Source organism: Lagenorhynchus albirostris, chromosome 8 (assembly GCF_949774975.1).
Source record: "Lagenorhynchus albirostris chromosome 8, mLagAlb1.1, whole genome shotgun sequence".
In the NCBI taxonomy this organism is placed as follows: domain Eukaryota; kingdom Metazoa; phylum Chordata; class Mammalia; order Artiodactyla; family Delphinidae; genus Lagenorhynchus; species Lagenorhynchus albirostris.
Genome location: NC_083102.1, coordinates 607,879 through 625,365, shown reverse-complemented (window position 1 = coordinate 625,365; position 17,487 = coordinate 607,879). Strand labels below are relative to the sequence as shown.

Below are 17,487 nucleotides of genomic sequence, written 5' to 3'. Positions count from 1 at the left end.
CAGTGTTTTAGGTGAGAAGCAGAGCTGCGTGGAAACCACAGATGCAAAGGCTGAGTCCGTCGTGGTTTGGGTTTTTAGTCTACTTTCCAGCCCTCCCTGCCCAGCCCCCGCCTTTTGGTCATTTGCCAGCAGAGACTTTCACACTTTCCATGTGAAGCTTTGCTTCTGCCTGTCCAGTGACCAAATGGTCAATAGTCTTCAGGGCCGGTCTTCCAGATGAGAAACAGGATGCCTAGGAACCTAAGCGCCCGCTTGCAGGAGGCGCTGGTGGCGGGGCCATGGAGCCCTGGCAGGGCTGGCTTCCAGGGGGCCTCGTCAGAACGCGGTGAAGAAGGGGGGCTCCAGGAACAGTGAGATATTAATGGGGACCCATTATCCTGCTCTGTCCTATTTGTCTGAAATGACAGACTCTGCTCATCAACATCTTTTCAAACCGCACCTTCTAATTAATTTAGACCCTAATTAGTCTTTATTCAGCGAATTGTTCACTTTGAGACAAGCTTCCTATGGGGGTTCAAACATTCAAATCACCGCCTTGGGTACAAAAGGCTAATTCAGGACCCAGGGCCTCGCCCAGGGCTGGGCGCAGGGGGAAAGCGCTTCCATTGTTCACTGCCTTTCAAATGCAACCAGTTTAATTAGCAGAAGCGCTTTGCCCAGCGCCAGGCTGATTGCTGCTCGCAGTCCATAGTCCACGTGTGCTTAAGGCGGACGCCGCGCGCGCGTGAGCAGCAGAGAGTCATCGTAAGTGTCCTCTCACAAGCACCTCCCGGATTCCGTGGGCCTCTGCAAAGCCCAGAGAATCCGGGAGGCGACCTGCCGGGCTGCTGGGCTGCTGGGAGCAGGCAGACAGCGGCCACGTGAGAAGTTCAACCTTCAGCTTCTGCCCCCGCTCAGTGAGCGCCGCTGAAATTAACCCAACTGCCACCAGTGATCCGGGGACAGTTGTCTCGGACGGAGGGTCTCCTCCCCACTGCCACCCCCCAGCAGGACGGACGGTCTGCTCGGCTGGGACACAGACGATAAGTGTCCCTGTTCTCTGATTCCGTTTCATGCAAAGAACTGCATGCCAGTGGGCGGTGTGCTTGGGGTGTGAGGCAAGGAAAGAGTGAGAAGCCCCAGAATACACCGGAACTTTCATGTCCCTCTTCAGGTGGAAACATCTTGAAACCAGGGAAGGAGCATTAAAACGGTCCAACCCAACGTTTTAGATGAGAAAACCGAGGCTGGGGTGGAGGGAGGGATCAGTAGCTGAGCTGAGTGGCAGGCAGAAAAGTCAGGTCCGTATCAGCGACCAGCTAAGCGCCTGCGGGTAGCCCCGCTTCCGGGGACGCGTCTGAGAGCCCCTCCCGCAGGAGACACCCCACCACTCAGGCTGTCACAGAGGAGAATACGGGCAAAGACATTGCCTCGCTGTTTTGGAGTGTTCCAGGTAAATTCTGTCCCTTCTCAAGTGTGACGGCTTCATTCTTTCAATCTGGTTTGTGGTGTACACGTTGTAAATATATTCTAAGAAAAATATTCATCAGATTTTCTTGAAACCTTTCTTTTAAACATATATTTAGACTATAGATAACGTGATACATAATATTGTTTGTGCTTTTAGAATCAGCGTCAGCTAATCATTTAATTGTTTGGATCGTCTGAAAGCTAACCCTGGGCGCTCTTCACCCCTAGACTCCAGCCACGCTGGTGAGGCAGCGACACTGTCCCCAAGAGCTTCTTTTAGTTAATAAACTTTGTTTTTCAGGGCAGTGTTGGGTTCACAGCAAAATTAAGAGGAAGGTACACAGGTTCCCCATAATCCTCCTCCTCCCCATTACCAACGTTCCCATCAAATGGCGCATTTGTTACAGCTGACGAACCTACATTGACACGCCATCAGCATACGGGTACGGAACCCACAGTTCATGTTAGGGTTCACTCTTGGTGCTGTACTTCTATGGGCTTGAACAAACGTACACTGACGTGTACGCACTATCACAGTGTCATACAGAGTATTCTCACTGCCCTAGCATCCCCTGTGCCCCACCTGTTCATCCCTCCCTCCTCCCTGACGCCAGCAAGCAGTGATGTTTCTCACTGTCTCCATAAATTTGCCTTGTCCAGCATGTCATATGGTTGGAACCATACAGAACACAGCCTGCTCAGACGGGCTTCCTTCACTCAGTCACATTCATTTCAGGTTCCTCCATGTCTTTCTGAGGCTCAACAGCCCTTTCTTACTAACACTGAACACTATTCCACTACCTGGACGCACCACCGTTTAGTTACCCATTCACCTACCCAAGGACATCTTGGTTGCTTCCAGGTTTGGGCGGCTATGGATAAAGCTGCTATAAACATCCGTATGCAGGTTTTTGTGTGGACATGTTTTCAGCTCCTCTGGGTAAATGCCAAGGAGCACAGCTGCCGGATCCTATGGTAAGAGTCTGTCTAGTTTTGTAACTGACCACCGAGCTTTCGTCCCCACCAGAAGGGAGGGTCCCTGTTGCTCCTCGCCAGCGTCTGGTGTCAGCGTCTGGATCTTGGCTGTTCTAGTAGGTGTGCTGTGCTCAATGCATTTTTCGATAATGTCGTTCATCTTTACCACCATATTTAAAGGCCACCAAGGTATAAGTGTACGCACATGTGTGCTATGTACTGTGTGTCTACATGTGTGTGTGTGTTTTCACGCCTGCAAATGTGTGTAGATGTGTGTTGTGTATATGTATGTGAATGTGTGTACATGTACTGTGTACGTATGTGTCTACCTCCATGTGTGTATGGGCGTATACGTGTCTACTGTGTACGTACATGTTTATGTGTATGTGTGTGCACTGGTGTCCACATGTATGTGCGTATAGATACACACAGCCTCTAACACTTGTTTAACTGCCAAACTCACCACAAGAACAAGGAAGCTGCTCTTCCAACCTCTAAACTCACCCCAGAAACAGATGTTTCTAATACCTCTGTCCCAGAAACCTGGTTCCCTCACTTATTCCTCAACAAACAACTTCATTACTTTTTTCTCTGCTTCCGCTGGAGGACGGCGTACACTCTCGTCGGCACACCTCTGAGCATGTCCGGTCCCGTGTCCACAGCGAATCTGTGAGGCCCCTTCCCTCTCCAATGAGTGGACTCGTCCCCATGCACGCTGCTCTGTGCTGCCCCTTGACCCCCGGACACGGCCCTGCTCTAACGTCCTGCTGGACCAACAGGCAGCACAGCCGTGGGACGTGCACTCGGGGCAAAGACGGACAACAGCGGCTCCACTCTCAGGGGCTTCCAGCTCACAGGGCAGACGGCCCCACAGCGCTAAGCACACGCAAATTATTCACCTCTAACTGTGACGTGGGCCACAGTGGACAGGCTACGAGGACAGCAGGAAGGAGGGGCAGCAGCCCCGTGCCACAGGCAGAGGCCCCAGAGAAGCGGCACCTAAGGAATGGCTGGCCCGCGCAGGGCTGGCGAGGACCTGCAGGCTGGGGAGCTGGAGCTGCAGAGGGAGGGAGGCGCCTGGTCACTGGGGCTCCGGGACCAAGAGTGACAGAGCTCCAGGCTGGAGCGAGCTGCGCAGGTCAGGCAGACACAAGGGCATGGGGAGGGCTCGGCCTTCCTCCGGGAGCTGCAGGAGCTGCCAGGGCCTTGCAGGCAGGGGCCGCTTTCTGCCAGGAGCCACGGGGCTGAAGGGGGCTGCTCGTGCAGAGGGGGTGGCTCAGCGAGGGCGGTGGAGATGGAAGAACTAGCCAGACCCGTAGGCTTTTCGGAGGTGAGCCCGCAGGACACCGATGCTGCCCAGCTACAGGACGGTCCCACCCGCGTGTCTGTGTCCCACAGAGGCTCTGGGCTCAAGGGGGTATTCTGAGAGGCGGCTCATAGAACGTGTGTTTCTCCAAAGTAGTAACAAAGCCCTCTTGAGGCTGGCTGGCAGAGGTGGGGAAACAGCGGCGGCCTCCTGATGGCCACTGGCCCCAAGCACTGCCCACGGGCCTCCAGGGGAGGGAGACTGCATCCCTCCAGGGGGAAGTCACCCCCCAGACCTCTGTGGGAGGCGACCACAGCAACCACAGATGCAGGCACGGACTTGGACTTCCCAAACTTGGGGAACTGGGCGGAATTCTGAAGCTGTCCCCACATCCCCCATTTATTCTGCAGAGCAGAAGACGGATCCCCACTGCCTCTGGGGACCAGAGATTGGATGGGTCTAAAGATAGGAATGGAAGGGATGTTTGAGGCCCTGAGAAAGCGGATGGCCATCTCCCAGCCAACCAAGCACCACAGACCAGAAGTTCTGGGAGCAAAAGCTCTGTTTCGAGACACTCTGATTGTCAGTCACCTAGAACTGGGAGGCTGATTTCTTCCGCTGTGAAGGGAAAACATTAACAAGTTTTTGGTTGGATTTTTGGAAGAATGTGAAAAAACTGCTTGTTTATCTTGTCTGTTCATCTGTTTTAACCAGCTCCCCTCAGAGCACTATCTCTACAGGCAAACGTCACTTTCACTCATAACCATCACTATCCCCTCAACACCGACGCAGGCCCGTCTCAAGGCCTCCTCCTGGACCAGCTTTCCAGATGACTTCCCCCTGAGAATGTGGGACTGCGTGTCGCCAGCCTCACCACCACATGCGTGTGCACACACATGCACTCACATCTCCATGTCGACAAGACCCCCCTCACCCCCCAACCCTTGGGCACCAACATACGTCTCTGGTCCAGGAGCGCCCGAGCTCCTAGGAGGCAGGCGTCACAGCTCCCGCCCCTTCAACCTCCCAAGCGTCTGACACTGCGCTCTGCAACCACTGTGGATTAAATAAATATCTGTATCTGATTAACTGGTGACCTTGCGTTTGCCTGGAATGAAACAGAGATGCCCAGAGAAATGTGTAACACCACTAGCTAGACCCTCACGTAGATTTAGAAGTCTTCAACTCCCAGCAGATGACCTGGCTGGATTAAGGACCCGAATCACTGAGGCAAACCGGGGCTCACAGTGGGGACAGCAAACGAGGAGCACGTGTCCCCATATCTTCTCAGCCAACACTGCACCTCCTCCCGTCTCATACTCAGGCTCAGGTGCTGCCACCCCCCCGCCCTGAGCACATCCACTTCCCAGCCTCACACATGGAGAAGGCGGGCCTAGTGCACCTCTGCCTGGGGGAGGGACACGTGGAGACGCTGAGCCTTCACCCTCAAGACGCCATGGCTTTCAGGGACTGCTGCGTGCTGGGTGTCTCAGAGAACGACCCAGAACCATCAGGTCAGGCCAGCGGGCAGCCATGGGCTGGAACAAGTCGGTTTAGGCTCCCCCTGAGACACCTGTTTTTGCTACGTGTCCCTTCAGTGATGTGCCTCGGGCTGGCGTTAAAGGACCTTCTAAGAAAAAAGCCTATGGAACCTAATCGTGCACCTGCTGAGAACAGTCACCCCCGGTTTCACGGCCATCTTTATCCTGAGACCATGGGAGGACCCCCCACCCAGACCCCAGCGCTGGGATGGACTGCCTTCCACCTTCCAGGACCCTCTCCGCCTGGGCCCACCAGGCAGCTCCTGCCAGGTTACCAACCTTTCTCAGTTGTGCAGGCTTTGGTACTGTTCATTTCAGTGAAGTAAATATTTTCTTTGCTCCCATAACATTCCATCCTCTTTCCTCCTTTTCTAAGGTCTTTGCCTGTTTTTGTTTGTTATATGTCGTTTTTTTACATTTCTTCATTATCTCTTTGGGAAGAGATCATAGGACGGGGGATTAATAAAGACGATGTGATCACCTAACCTCGACTCTCAAAGTGGGCTAATTAGCTGAGGGCACATTTACAGATTATTGCAACGTACACAACTGCTCAGTAATTGTGTGAATAGTTTATGCGCGTACATAACACACGTGTGTAAACGTATTATCTTGGTTCCCTGGAAACCTCAAGATCAATGTTCTTGATTTTGCAGCAAGAAGAGATTAGGCAGCAGAGGCGCCACAATGATAAAGTCCTTGGAAATGAGGGTGCACCAGAGGCGGCTGTACAGTAATCATGGGGCCGGTGAGAGACACAGTATGAGTCACCTGCGTCAGAATCCCCTCCCTCAAAGGGAAGAGGCCACGAGCCTGCGAGGCAGCAGCCTCGCCCCTTGCCACAACCGCAGGCGATCGCACGCTGTGGCAGCACGCAGGTCCTCAAAACACTGTGCACAGCGGGCCCCAAACTCATGTTCGTGCCCCTCGTGAGGGGAGCCGTGGGATGAGAGTAACAACAGGAAGCAGCCCATGCAAGGCAGGCGGGCACAGCAGGCGAGGCCACGGGGCCTCCGGCGGCACCTTCAGGGGACCCGGCCCACGCCCGGCCCGCGGGCCACGCCCGCTGCTCCACGCAGAGCTGCCCGTCACACTTGGTCAGACGGCCTGCTTGTCCCCTCTCCCAGCGGGAAGGTGGCAGGAAGGACAAGGCGGCAACAGTGACCCCTCGCGGCTCCGCCCCGCATGCAGCGCCGGGTCCTCGGCAGCCTCGGCCGCAGCTCTGCCGCTCAGGCTGTGGACGCCCCCGCCGGACCCGCGCCAGCCACTGCGACTAGGGAGGCAGGGCAGCAAGACACACACAGGCTCGCACACACGCCTGTGCACACACACAAGCTGACACGCTCACGACTGCACACGAGCACGTGCGTGCACAACGCACACACCGCCACACGTGTGCACAGTCGCACAAGCTTCGCGCACTCTCGCCGTGCACACGCAGAAGAGCAGCTGGGAGCCTTCCCACGCTGACCCTGTGCCGACCCTCAGGGCACTGGGCGCACCGACCTGGCCTCGTCCCTGCGGAGCCCTCCCCAGAGCGGGGCGCACGCGCACGAGCCTCACCTTCCCCGCGCTCGCGGCTCCACCTCGGCCAGCCTGGGGCCTCGGACCCCGGGCTACACGGACGTGGGCGCACCTCACTGTGTGGGGCCCTGCGGGAGACCCTGTGGGTGCTCAGAGCGCAGGCTCAGCCTGACGGGCCGAGGGCACCTGTGCCCTCCCCTCTGGATTGGAGGCGCCCCTCATGCCCGGCGGGACAGCTGCCACCACAGAGGAAGTGCCAAGCACAGGCCACCCCAAGGGCCCCACTGCAGAGGCATCCCTGCCCCTCAGCACCAAGCCCGCGGCCCGTTAATCAGGCCTCAGGCACGCACACACCCCTCGCCCCTGGAGAAGCAAGCCAGGGTCTGCAGTCCCGCGTCTGCAGAGTCCACGAGCAGGCAGTCACCCCGTCTATCGACAGCCACCTGCACCAGGCTCGCAGGCCAGCCCGGGGAGCCCCAGGCTCCAGTGTCCTGACGTTCCAGGCTGGGGCACCCTTTCATTCTCTCCTGATTCCCCTTCTGGGACCCCTCAGAACCCCAGGCTTTTCCCCACCCACCCCTCCAGGTGGAGGCTGCCCCACCGTACTGCCCAGGGCTCCCTTGATCGCACAGGACCTCTTACGCTATCGTCGCATAGGAAGGAACCCACTGCTCCCTCAGAGCCCCAGGGGTGCAGCAGCAAGAAAAAAGCCCTCCCCAGACATTTCTGGGGAAGAGAAAAGTAACAGCAGCCCGGAACCACTACCCTGTTGAAAAGAATTCTCCGGAGAAGAGAAAACTCTTTTCTTTGAGTTGATAAAATACCCTCCACATACACTTGTGCAGCGAAGCCGTTTCTATTCTCGGGGAACGCGATTCCAGGCTCCTGTGACGGGGCAGCACGTGCACAGCACGGCCGGGCCATGGCCCCCGGGCTCAGGAGGCGGTGACACCCCACCAACCCTTCTGTAAATGTCAGTGGTCCACCTCCCCACCCTGCAAAGTGGAATGAGGTCCGGGAAGGTAAACTTGGTACTGAGCCCCAGGCCAAGGGGCCGTGCTGGGGGTCAGGGCACAGCCAAGCAGAGGTCAGGCCTGCCCACGTGGGGAGAGTGTGAAGACGGCAAAGAACAGAGCCTGCTCCCGTCCAAGCGCTTTCCTGAGCATTTTACTTGTAATAACTCGTCGAGTCCCAGACATACTCCCAGGAACGTGCTGCACATGGGCCCCATCAGCCCACTTCACACAAAGGGTCGGGAGTCACCCAAAGTTACAGCCCCAGCTCCCACCGTAATGCCTGCGGGTCCAGCCAGGATCCTCCAAATGGCCTCCCTGCACTGTCTGGCATCAGCAGAGCACAAGCCTCCTTTCAGAACGTGATCCCAGTTTTTGACATAGAAAACGTGGTCGTCATAGTTACGCTGCAGTGATGGAGTGTCTTGTTCTCTAAAATCCCTGTGGTCCTGTGTATGTCAGCTCTCAAAATAAGAGTGAACGTTTATGGACGGTTACGGAGTGCCAGGCCCCATTCTTGACACACTCAACCCGGTTAATCCTATGACAGTCCTCAGTGGTCTAAGCTATCACGGTCCCCTTTCTCTGTCGGGAAAACTAGGGCCCAGAGAGGTTGAGCGACTTGCCGCAGGTCACACAGGAAGTGGCAGGCTGGCTCCAGCATCCGTGCTCTTTACTACCGTCACGCCAGCTCTCTCGTGTGGCTGCGACGAGAAGCACGCAGCCGGGGCATGGGGAGCAGGGCCAGCTGCTCCAGGTTCAGGCAGCTCAAGGACCCTCGCCATTGTGACTGCCCGAGCCCACATCCAGGACGGAAGGAGAAAGGGGGCTGGCCAGCACGTGGCTCCCGTAGCCAGTGGGCACCAGCGACAGCTCTCTGTGGACTCTGCACCTCGGCCAAGTCGCCCCCGCGGCCACAGGAAGCATCCATGGCCTTCTGGAGGTCGTTCCCCACCCCCGCGCGTGGCCATCCTGGAAGCGGTGCCTCCCACCCACTGGGCTCAGGTGCGCGAGGGCAGCTCCACCGTGGTGACCGCCGAGACGCGGGGTCACTGAGGCGGCTGGGGCTCCCCCGATTGAAAAGGGACCCACAGACCGGTGCTGCCTCCAGACCTGCGGTCAGCCCTGCCACGCCGCCACTCCCAGCTCAGCTCAGGGCTGAGGGCTGGATGAGGCCAGGACGTCCTCACTGCTCAGCTGCTTCCGTGTTTCCCAAGGAAACAAAATCAAAGGCAAAGCATCCGATAGTCGCCGTGACTCATGGACGTGCTCAGCGTCTGACAGATCGGAGAACTCGACGGAACCGGACCTTAAGAAACTAACAACCTAGGTAAAGTATCAAGACAGATACGATTTTCCTTCAGGAAGCAAACAGTCCACACAGCTAGTCCCCGTGCAGCGCTGCTGGGAAGGTACAGAGGTGCGGCCGCTGTGGAAAGTACGGAAGTCCCTCAAAACCTTAAATGTAGAATTAGGGCATGGCTCAGCAGGCCCGCTTCTGGGGGCTCCCGGGACACACACGGGGAGGCGGAGGCCTGGGGAGAGCCCCCAGACAGCCAGGAAACACTCCTCCGGCTTCACTTGGGCCCCTCCTCCCAGCGGGACCCTGGGGTGAGAGACGCCTGGCGGCTGCTGACCCACCCACCCGCAGGTGTGAACTGTACAGCCTCGTGCTGAGAGGCAACCAGGTCCCATCAGAACCAGCGTCCAGGACCCACGGGGATCCCATTAAACAAAACCAAAGCTACCTTTTGGGGACCGCGGGGGGGCATCGCACTTTTCCAGGGTAAACAGCCTCAGGAACGCACTTGGGGAGGTGGGAGAGGGCAGAGCCTGCAGCCTGGTGGGCGCCACGGGCCGGCGGGGGCCCTGCCACCCATCCCCCCGGGGTTGCCCCCACACAGCCGGACCCCGACGTGGAAGGCCGTCCGCGTGACCTGGAGGCCTTCCTCAGCGGTGGTTTAGGCTCCGGCCGTGCAGAGAGCCAAGGAGAGGGCGCACAGGCCCCCCCAAACGCTGGGAGCCTCCTCCGCTGACCCTGCCGTCGGCTCCGCGTGGTGCTTCCCTTAGAACAGCCCGGCCGATCGCCGACAGCCAAGGCGGGGCCGGGTCTGTGCAAGGCCGCCACCCACACCCGGCTGCAGCTAAACTCCTTAGGGACTTCCGACCCCTGAAGACCGAAGTGTTTGGGGCACCGGCACAGAAAGTTCTGGGCCTCCAGAGCCAGCGGTGGGAGCTGGCATCTGGGATCCTGAGCACAGCACTGACCGTCAAAGCCGAATCACACCTGCGCCTCCAAAGCTCAGCCCTTCCTGCGGAGAAAACCCGACTCAGCGTCACGGGGACGGCTTCCAGCTGCTGGAACCGGACCGTCTAGGCGGGGCAGCCACAGGTCCCCAGTGCAGGCGCCAACCTCTCTGAGCCGCTTCCTCCGTCTTCCTGGCTTCTGCTCTCTTCCCACCACGGCCAGACCCCGGCCTGGCCACCTGCCCGATGCTCGCGCCCCAGCGCCTGGGCCTCCGCGCCTCAGCCCGCAGACCACACCCCGGGATTCTGGAATACACGGGGTTTTTTAAACAGAGCTGAAGAGAGCAGCAGCGTGTATTGTGTTCAGGCCCTTTCGTCCTACAGACCGAAAGGCTGAAGTCCTGAGGGGCCGGGTGACCTGCCCGGTGTCGCCGCCGCCCTTGCCCCCCGCTCACCACCAGGACACGCGCCGCCTGCAGCCACCCTCACCCTTGGCCCTGGTCTGATGCTTCGGCGCCCACGGTTTTCCGTCAACCAGTGACAACAGAGTAAAATTTAAAGTCTGGGTGGAAAGACAACACACCACTCTGGGCTAAGTCCTAAGAAGATCCTGGTCGGACGGCTTCCACACTGCTGAGCACGACGTTGAAGCTGCAGTTCATGCTCGCTTCAGGCCTGAAGGACTGCGTCTGCCTCATACCCGAGTTCTACTAAAGGGCGAGGAGACAACAGCAGGAAACAGGCTCCAGTCCCAGCTTTGCTGCCGGCCTGCTGTGCAACCCCGGGCATGCAACTTCCCTTCTCTGTGCCTCAGTTCCTAAAACACAACAGCTGAATTAGATATTTTCCAAGAGCCATTCTGGTTTGAACGCTCTGGGCTTGCGTGAAAGCCCGTGGGGCACCAGGAGCCTCTGCACTGTAGCTGCTCTGAGACCAGGAACTGCCCACCTTCACCCCTTCCGAGAGTGGCAGCCAGCCCCCGCCAGCACCGGCTCCTCCCTGCACTGGGCCCGTCTGTCCACTTGTGTCTGAACAGAGAACTGAACAGAGGCGGCCGCCACAGCCAGAGACCTGCGTGGTGCTGCCCTCGAGCAGCCGGGGGCCTCGGCCCGAGAGCACCAGGCGGGCGGAGGTTCACTCCAGTCCCCAAAGCACCAGGCTTTGCAGAGCTGCTCAGCCAGGCTCAAGATCCAGTGTCCACCACCTGGACGCCACGGGGACTGCTGTGCACACAGGCGGCCCGAGGGGACGGAATCCAGAGGACCCTAGGCGGAGAGGAGAGCCGCGCCTGTGGTCCCTGAGACTGTGGAGAAGAAGCCGGCTTCCGACGGGGGCAAGTTCAGCCCCTCGGCCGCTGCCCCGCTTCCAGGACCCAGCACTGACCAGCCTCCAGGCATCTCATTCTCAGAACTGAGGTCACAGCCATTGAGCCTTACGTCCAACCTTTTTTTATGGTGGAGAATTCTTTCACACACATACACCCATGCCAGATGTCTTTGTGGCTCTGCCTCTGTGGCAGTTCAATAAATTATTAAAATCCCCACTGTTGGGATAAAGACAGCTGATGTAAAAGATGGTCGTTTTGAGCATACGGACAATAAAGCCGGTTTGACTGCAGAATTGTGGATAAAACCCTCCCTGGACTCTGAGTCACTCGTCCCTCTTTGTTTCACCTCATATGTGAACGTTTATATTTCTTAGAAAACCGCATACAGCCTATTGTTTCCCCCTTTTCTCCCACAGGCCAGGGACTCCAGGCAAGTGTAAGAGTCGGTGCAGCAGCCTGACTGCCGAGGGCAGCACGGCCGCTTCCCTCTGCTCCTCGGCTAGGATTTCCCATTTCAACTCCAAATTCATCCGACTCACGCTACAGCTCTTTGCTGCTTCCTTACTTTTGTTGCTACTGTCGTCAGAGGAAAGCAGAACATAATTAAAAATCATGATAGTAAACTCCCAACTGAAAGGCGCCCAGAACTCTAGCGTAAACCCAGTGCTGGCCTGCAACACAGGCCCAAGGCACGCCTCTGAGTAAGTGAATAAGAGGCCTGTCTCAACGCGCACCAGCCTCGCAGACATGGAGATGGAGCCTCACGTCTTCTCTAGGAGTCAGATATGTGGACAAGCGATAACATCATAAAAAAGCTAAAGCACACCTTCTAATAGCCAAGTTGTCTTTGCATTTTCTATGGGGAAGTTAGATGCACTGTCGCGGGGAGAGAATGTTCACGCAGACCAACCAAAACGCACCATGGTCACCCTCTAAATCGCTGCTGGGAAGCAGGAAGCGCCTTCGGAAGCACAGCCTGGAGGAGCCCAGAGGGCTGTGTGACTTTCACCCTATGCTCAGCCTCTCTGGTCGTCAGGGGCTTGGGGTTTGAATTTTGTTGGTTTGTTTCTGAAAATAACAGAGAGGAACCAAATGATCTGAACCTCTCTTCCAATTCTACAATCCCACGTTCTTGTACAAACAACCAGGAAATAAAAGCCAAGATTCAAGGGCAGAGGAGAGTGGAGTGGACGCGGGGCTTGTGTGCAGGAAGACAGCTCCCAGACGCTGGCAGGGTCTCAACTACACTAAGGGGCATTTACTGGAAGAAAGACAATTAAAAGATGAAGAAGCAGGGCCTCCCTGGTGGTGCAGTGGTTGGGAGTCTGCCTGCCGATGCAGGGGACACAGGTTCGTGCCCCGGTCCGGGAAGATCCCACATACCGCGGAGCGGCTGGGCCCGTGAGCCATGGCCGCTGAGCCTGCGCGTCCGGAGCCTGTGCTCCGCAACGGGAGAGGCCACAACAGTGAGAGGCCTGCGTACCGCAAAAAAAAAAAAAAGATGAAGAAGCAAACACCAAACCACTGACTGCGCCCGATTTGCAGGCCTCAGCTGCAAGCTCTTGGGTGGGGTGTCCCTGCCCACAGGCGAGGGCCGGCCTGGGCTGACACACCGGCCAGGCTTTTTTGCTGCCGTCTGTCCTGAGCGCACAGACAAGCAGCAGGAAGCAAGGTGGTTTATCTGAGGCAGCTAATCTCCCATCAGCAGCTCTCTGCTCCAGCCCGTTGCCAGGGAACCAGGCCGCCTCTCTTATCAGCCCGGAACGTTCCACTGACTATTCAGAGAAGAACAGAAAGGCCTGGCGCTTAGGGCTGTGAGCAGCACCGAATGAAAATGGCACATTATGTGGGATACGGGGACGGAATCTGTAGCCCTTGTCTTATCTGGACGGTGACAGTTACTCAAAAACAGCCACCCATCACTTGCCTCTGCACCCACTCCTGTCCCACCTACTGAAGAGGGTCTTGCCCACCTTCCAGAGGGAGGGAGGGGAGGGAAGAGGAGGGAGGGGGAGGAAGGAGGAGGGAGGGGAGGGATGGGGAGGGGAGGGAGGGGGAGGAAGGAGGAGGGAGGGGAGGGATGGGGAGGGAAGGGAGGGAGGGAGGGGAGTGGAGGGAGGGGAGGGAGGGGAGGAGGGAGGGGGAGGGAGGGGAGGAGGGAGGGGGAGGGAGGGGAGGAGGGAGGGGAGGAGGGAGGGGAGGAGGGAGGGGGAGGAGGGAGGGGGGGAGGGAGGGGAGGGGAGGGAGGGGAGGAGGGAGGGGGAGGAGGGAGGGGGAGGAGGGAGGGGAGGGAGGGGAGGGAGGGGGAGGGGAGGGAGGGAGGGAGGGGGAGGGGAGGGAGGGAGGGGAGGGGAGGGAGGGAGGGAGGGGAGGGGAGGGAGGGAGGGAGGGGGAGGGGAGGGAGGGAGGGGGAGGGGAGGGAGGGAGGGAGGGGGAGGGGAGGGAGGGAGGGAGGGGGAGGGGAGGGAGGGAGGGAGGGGGAGGGGAGGGAGGGAGGGAGGGGGAGGGGAGGGAGGGAGGGAGGGGGAGGGGAGAGGGAGGAAGGGACTTGTCCATACCCAGGTTTATCGTAAGGATCCCTCACCTCTCCCCCTCCCTCTCTCTCTCCCCTAACCCCTCTTCCTCCCCCCTCCCCACTTCCCTGCCCCCTCCACTCTCACAGACAGAGGCAGCTCCTCAGAACGGAAGGTCCCGCATGCTGAGTCACCCACATATATGCCCTCCAGCCCAGGGCCACCCAGCCGAGCCACTCACAGCCCCGAGTCTGGGAAGCCCAGAGGGCCTGCCCCTGGCTCCAGCCTCAGGAGGACGCCCCAGCCAAGGTCAAGCCCACCGAGACCCTCTCCCCGCCTTGTTCCCAGCTCTGTCCTCAAGCTGGTGGAAGGAGGACCACGTGGCCAGGGAGGCACACTGGGGAGGGTGGCTCTGTGGCCACCAGCCTTCCCCTCAGGGGGGTCCAGGAGGCGCAGACCCCAGGCCAGAGCCTCGCCTCAGGGGCCTGCCCTCTGGCCCGCCGGGAGCCCAGCTCTCCTGGGATGGCGATGCACGTGTGGGCGTGCCTGCCCCCCAGACCCAGCAAGGCCCCACGTGCTCAGGGAATGTGTTAGGGTGCATCCTGTAGATGACCCCACCCTCACCCTCCCGACGTTGAAAGTGCAGGGTCAGGGGCTCTACTGCCCTGGTCTCCCCTCCCTCAGCGTTCTGCGCGTTCGGGGGGGGGGGGGCAGTGGGGCCCTGCTGTACTGGAGGTTCCTGTTTCACCTCACCCCTCCCAACAGTCCCAGGACGCTCTCCACATCGCGGGGTCCAGTCCGTGCAGCTGGGAATCGGCTCACCGCTCCCCCAGGTCTCAATCTCCTGGCCCCTCCGACCCCCGGCATCACCTACCCTCCCTGGCGTCCAGTGAGCCCTGCATTCTGAAACCATCATGTGCCCACCTGTCCCCTTGCAGTAGGGAAGGTGGGTCCCACTCACCAGAACGCCTGGCCCATGGAAATTATTTAATAATAATGTACCAAAATCTAAAGAGGGACGTGAAGAGATATTTGCACCTGCATGTTCACAGCACCCAGGAAGCAACTCAAGTGTCCACTGACGGATGAACAGATAAACAAAATGTGGTCCACCCATGATTCAGCCTGAAAAAGGAAAGAAATCCTGACAGCTGCTACAACAGAAGGACAAATACTGTATGATTCCAGTTACACGAGCACCTACAGTGATCAAATTCATACAAACAGAAAGTAGACGGTGGGTCCCAGTGGCCGGCGGGGGGGCAAGGGGAGTTGTGTTTAATGGGGACGGAGTTTTAATTTGGGAAGATGAGAAATTTCTGGAGATGACGGTGGTGATAGCTGCACAACAATGTGAACGTACTGGATGCCACAGAATTATGGGCCCAAAAGGTCAAAATAAACAGCACATTTTATGTTATGTACATTTTACTACATTTCTAAAGGAGCAATAAGAAACTTGGCGAACGAATGAGAATGAGAGAGTAGCCCCCCACTTGGAGGAGGGTGATGGCAGACAGGCCTGCAGACTCACCAGGCTGTAAATTCGAGACGGCGCGAAGTGATGGTCAGAGAGCTGCCCAGAGATAAGGAAGAAGCAGCGCTACTCCCCGAGGCCCGCGATCCAGAACCTCGTGGGCCAAAGCCGTCCGTGTGTGGGTTAGAACGCATCATCAGAACCCAAGACCTCATTAGGGACAAGCATATCCAGGGGAAGAGCCCATGATTTAACTCGAAAGTGTCTTGGTTTTGATTTGAACAAGATCACCTCCTGGGGGGATGAGTTTTTTTATTTATTTTTTTTAAGATTTTTTTTTTTTTATGTGGACCATTTTTCAAGTCTTTATTGAATTTGTTACAATATTGTTTCTGTTTTATGTCTTGGACTTTTGGCCGTGAGGCATGTGGGATCTTAGCTACCTGACCAGGGATCGAACCCACATCCCCTGCACTGGAAGGTGAAGTCTTAACCACTGGACCACCAGGGAAGTCCTGGATGAGTTTTCTCAAAGAGTGGATTTACAAAAACAACTTCATTTGGTTTCCTGTTGGCAGAAAGATCTCTGGTGAGGCTGACAGCCAGTCTGGTCCCTGCCAGACCCCAGACAGACCTCCTGAGAAGAGCCAGCTGGACCCAGGAGCCTCGTCCAGTCAAGGTCAAGGACAGTCCCCGTCCTCACATGGCCTTCACAGGCTTCCATCAAAAGGACCAATTTCAGCAACTCTCTACGTCGTTTTCTCAAAGACTAAAAAATAACAATTCCCATAAACCAACATGGATCGCCCTTAATTACTGCACTGCAGCCGAGGCTATTTAAAAACCAAGCTCAGAGAAGAGCTGACAAACATTAATGAGCAGCGATGCACACATGGTATAGGAAATGAAAGGATAATGAAAGTAATTTATTTGAAAATTAAAATATGATTAAGAATGGCAGCCCTGCAAGAGCCCAGATGCCTAAGGAGAGGAATGTGCAGCCAGCTCTCATTAGCTGAGGCCCTGATGAACCGCTTTCCTTTCTCTGACAGTTTTAATATCAAGTAACTGCACTAATAGACGGGGTGTCCTCTCAGAACCCAGGACCTGGGACACACGCAGAAGCAGGGCGCCAAGGGTACCACATCTAGTGAGGCCTCACCGAGACCACACTCAACAGAGGGTCCCTCAGATGGGGGCGCGGAGCCCAGTGTCCACCCACACCCAGGACGCTGTGGGTACCGCTGACAGAATCCTCAGAGTCTGGGCTCTAATTCTCAGACTCTAAGACCACACACAGTAGCCACAGGAGACAGACAGCAGGTTCTTAAGACTTTACAGCATGGCACTGCCTGACTGCAGCTCAGGTGCTGCCCAGGCAGCCCGGAGCCGCCCAGGGAAAGTCACACCAGGTGACCTTACAGGTGGCCCCTGAAGCAGGTACGGACGTGAAGGCACTGAGAGGCTGGACCCTAGTGTCCCCGCTGGCTCCACAGTTGACCTCACGAGGGCCTCGGGCAGGGGCCCCCAGGGCGTTCGCTGGCCACGTTCAGTCCCCCGGGGCTCTGGTACAGACTCGCGCCCTCTGGGGCGTCTCGAGCCGGCACAACCAGTGCCGTGCTGACAGCGGCGACGCAGAACCGTGCCTGGCCTCTTGCGCTGGCCCAGACCTCCGGGCCGTTCCCGCTGTGACCCTCAGGCGCCTGCTCCCCGCTCGCCACGGTTTCTTTCCTGCTCCCTGAGTCTGTGCCACCTGATCCAGACCTTTTCTGTTATGCAATTTGAAACCCAGTCCCAGACTGGAGAGGTGAGAAAGTTGCGGCACAACCCGCCCCCGCCCCCTGTCTCCAAGCTCTTCCAAGGGCACTGCAGGGACAGCGGTGTCCCTCTGCCCACCAAGGACACGGACGCACAGCCAGGCTACACCCAAGCGGCCACACCAAACATCAGGACCCCCCATGGGATCAGGCAACAGGGATGGATGGGCCAGAGGAAGGCTGGTGCAAAGAGCACACACATACCCACGCGCACACACACACACACACACACACACACACACACACACACACACGGGAGAAAAACATTTTTGTCTTCACCTATAATGAAGGAGGTGCA

The 17,487-nt window shown here is 57.6% G+C and overlaps 1 protein-coding gene across 1 annotated transcript in view; it reads right to left on the bottom strand.

The window, feature by feature from the left end:
• PTPRN2 (protein tyrosine phosphatase receptor type N2) overlaps positions 1-17,487 on the bottom strand; it is a 673,487-nt gene that overhangs the window by 513,397 nt on the left and 142,603 nt on the right.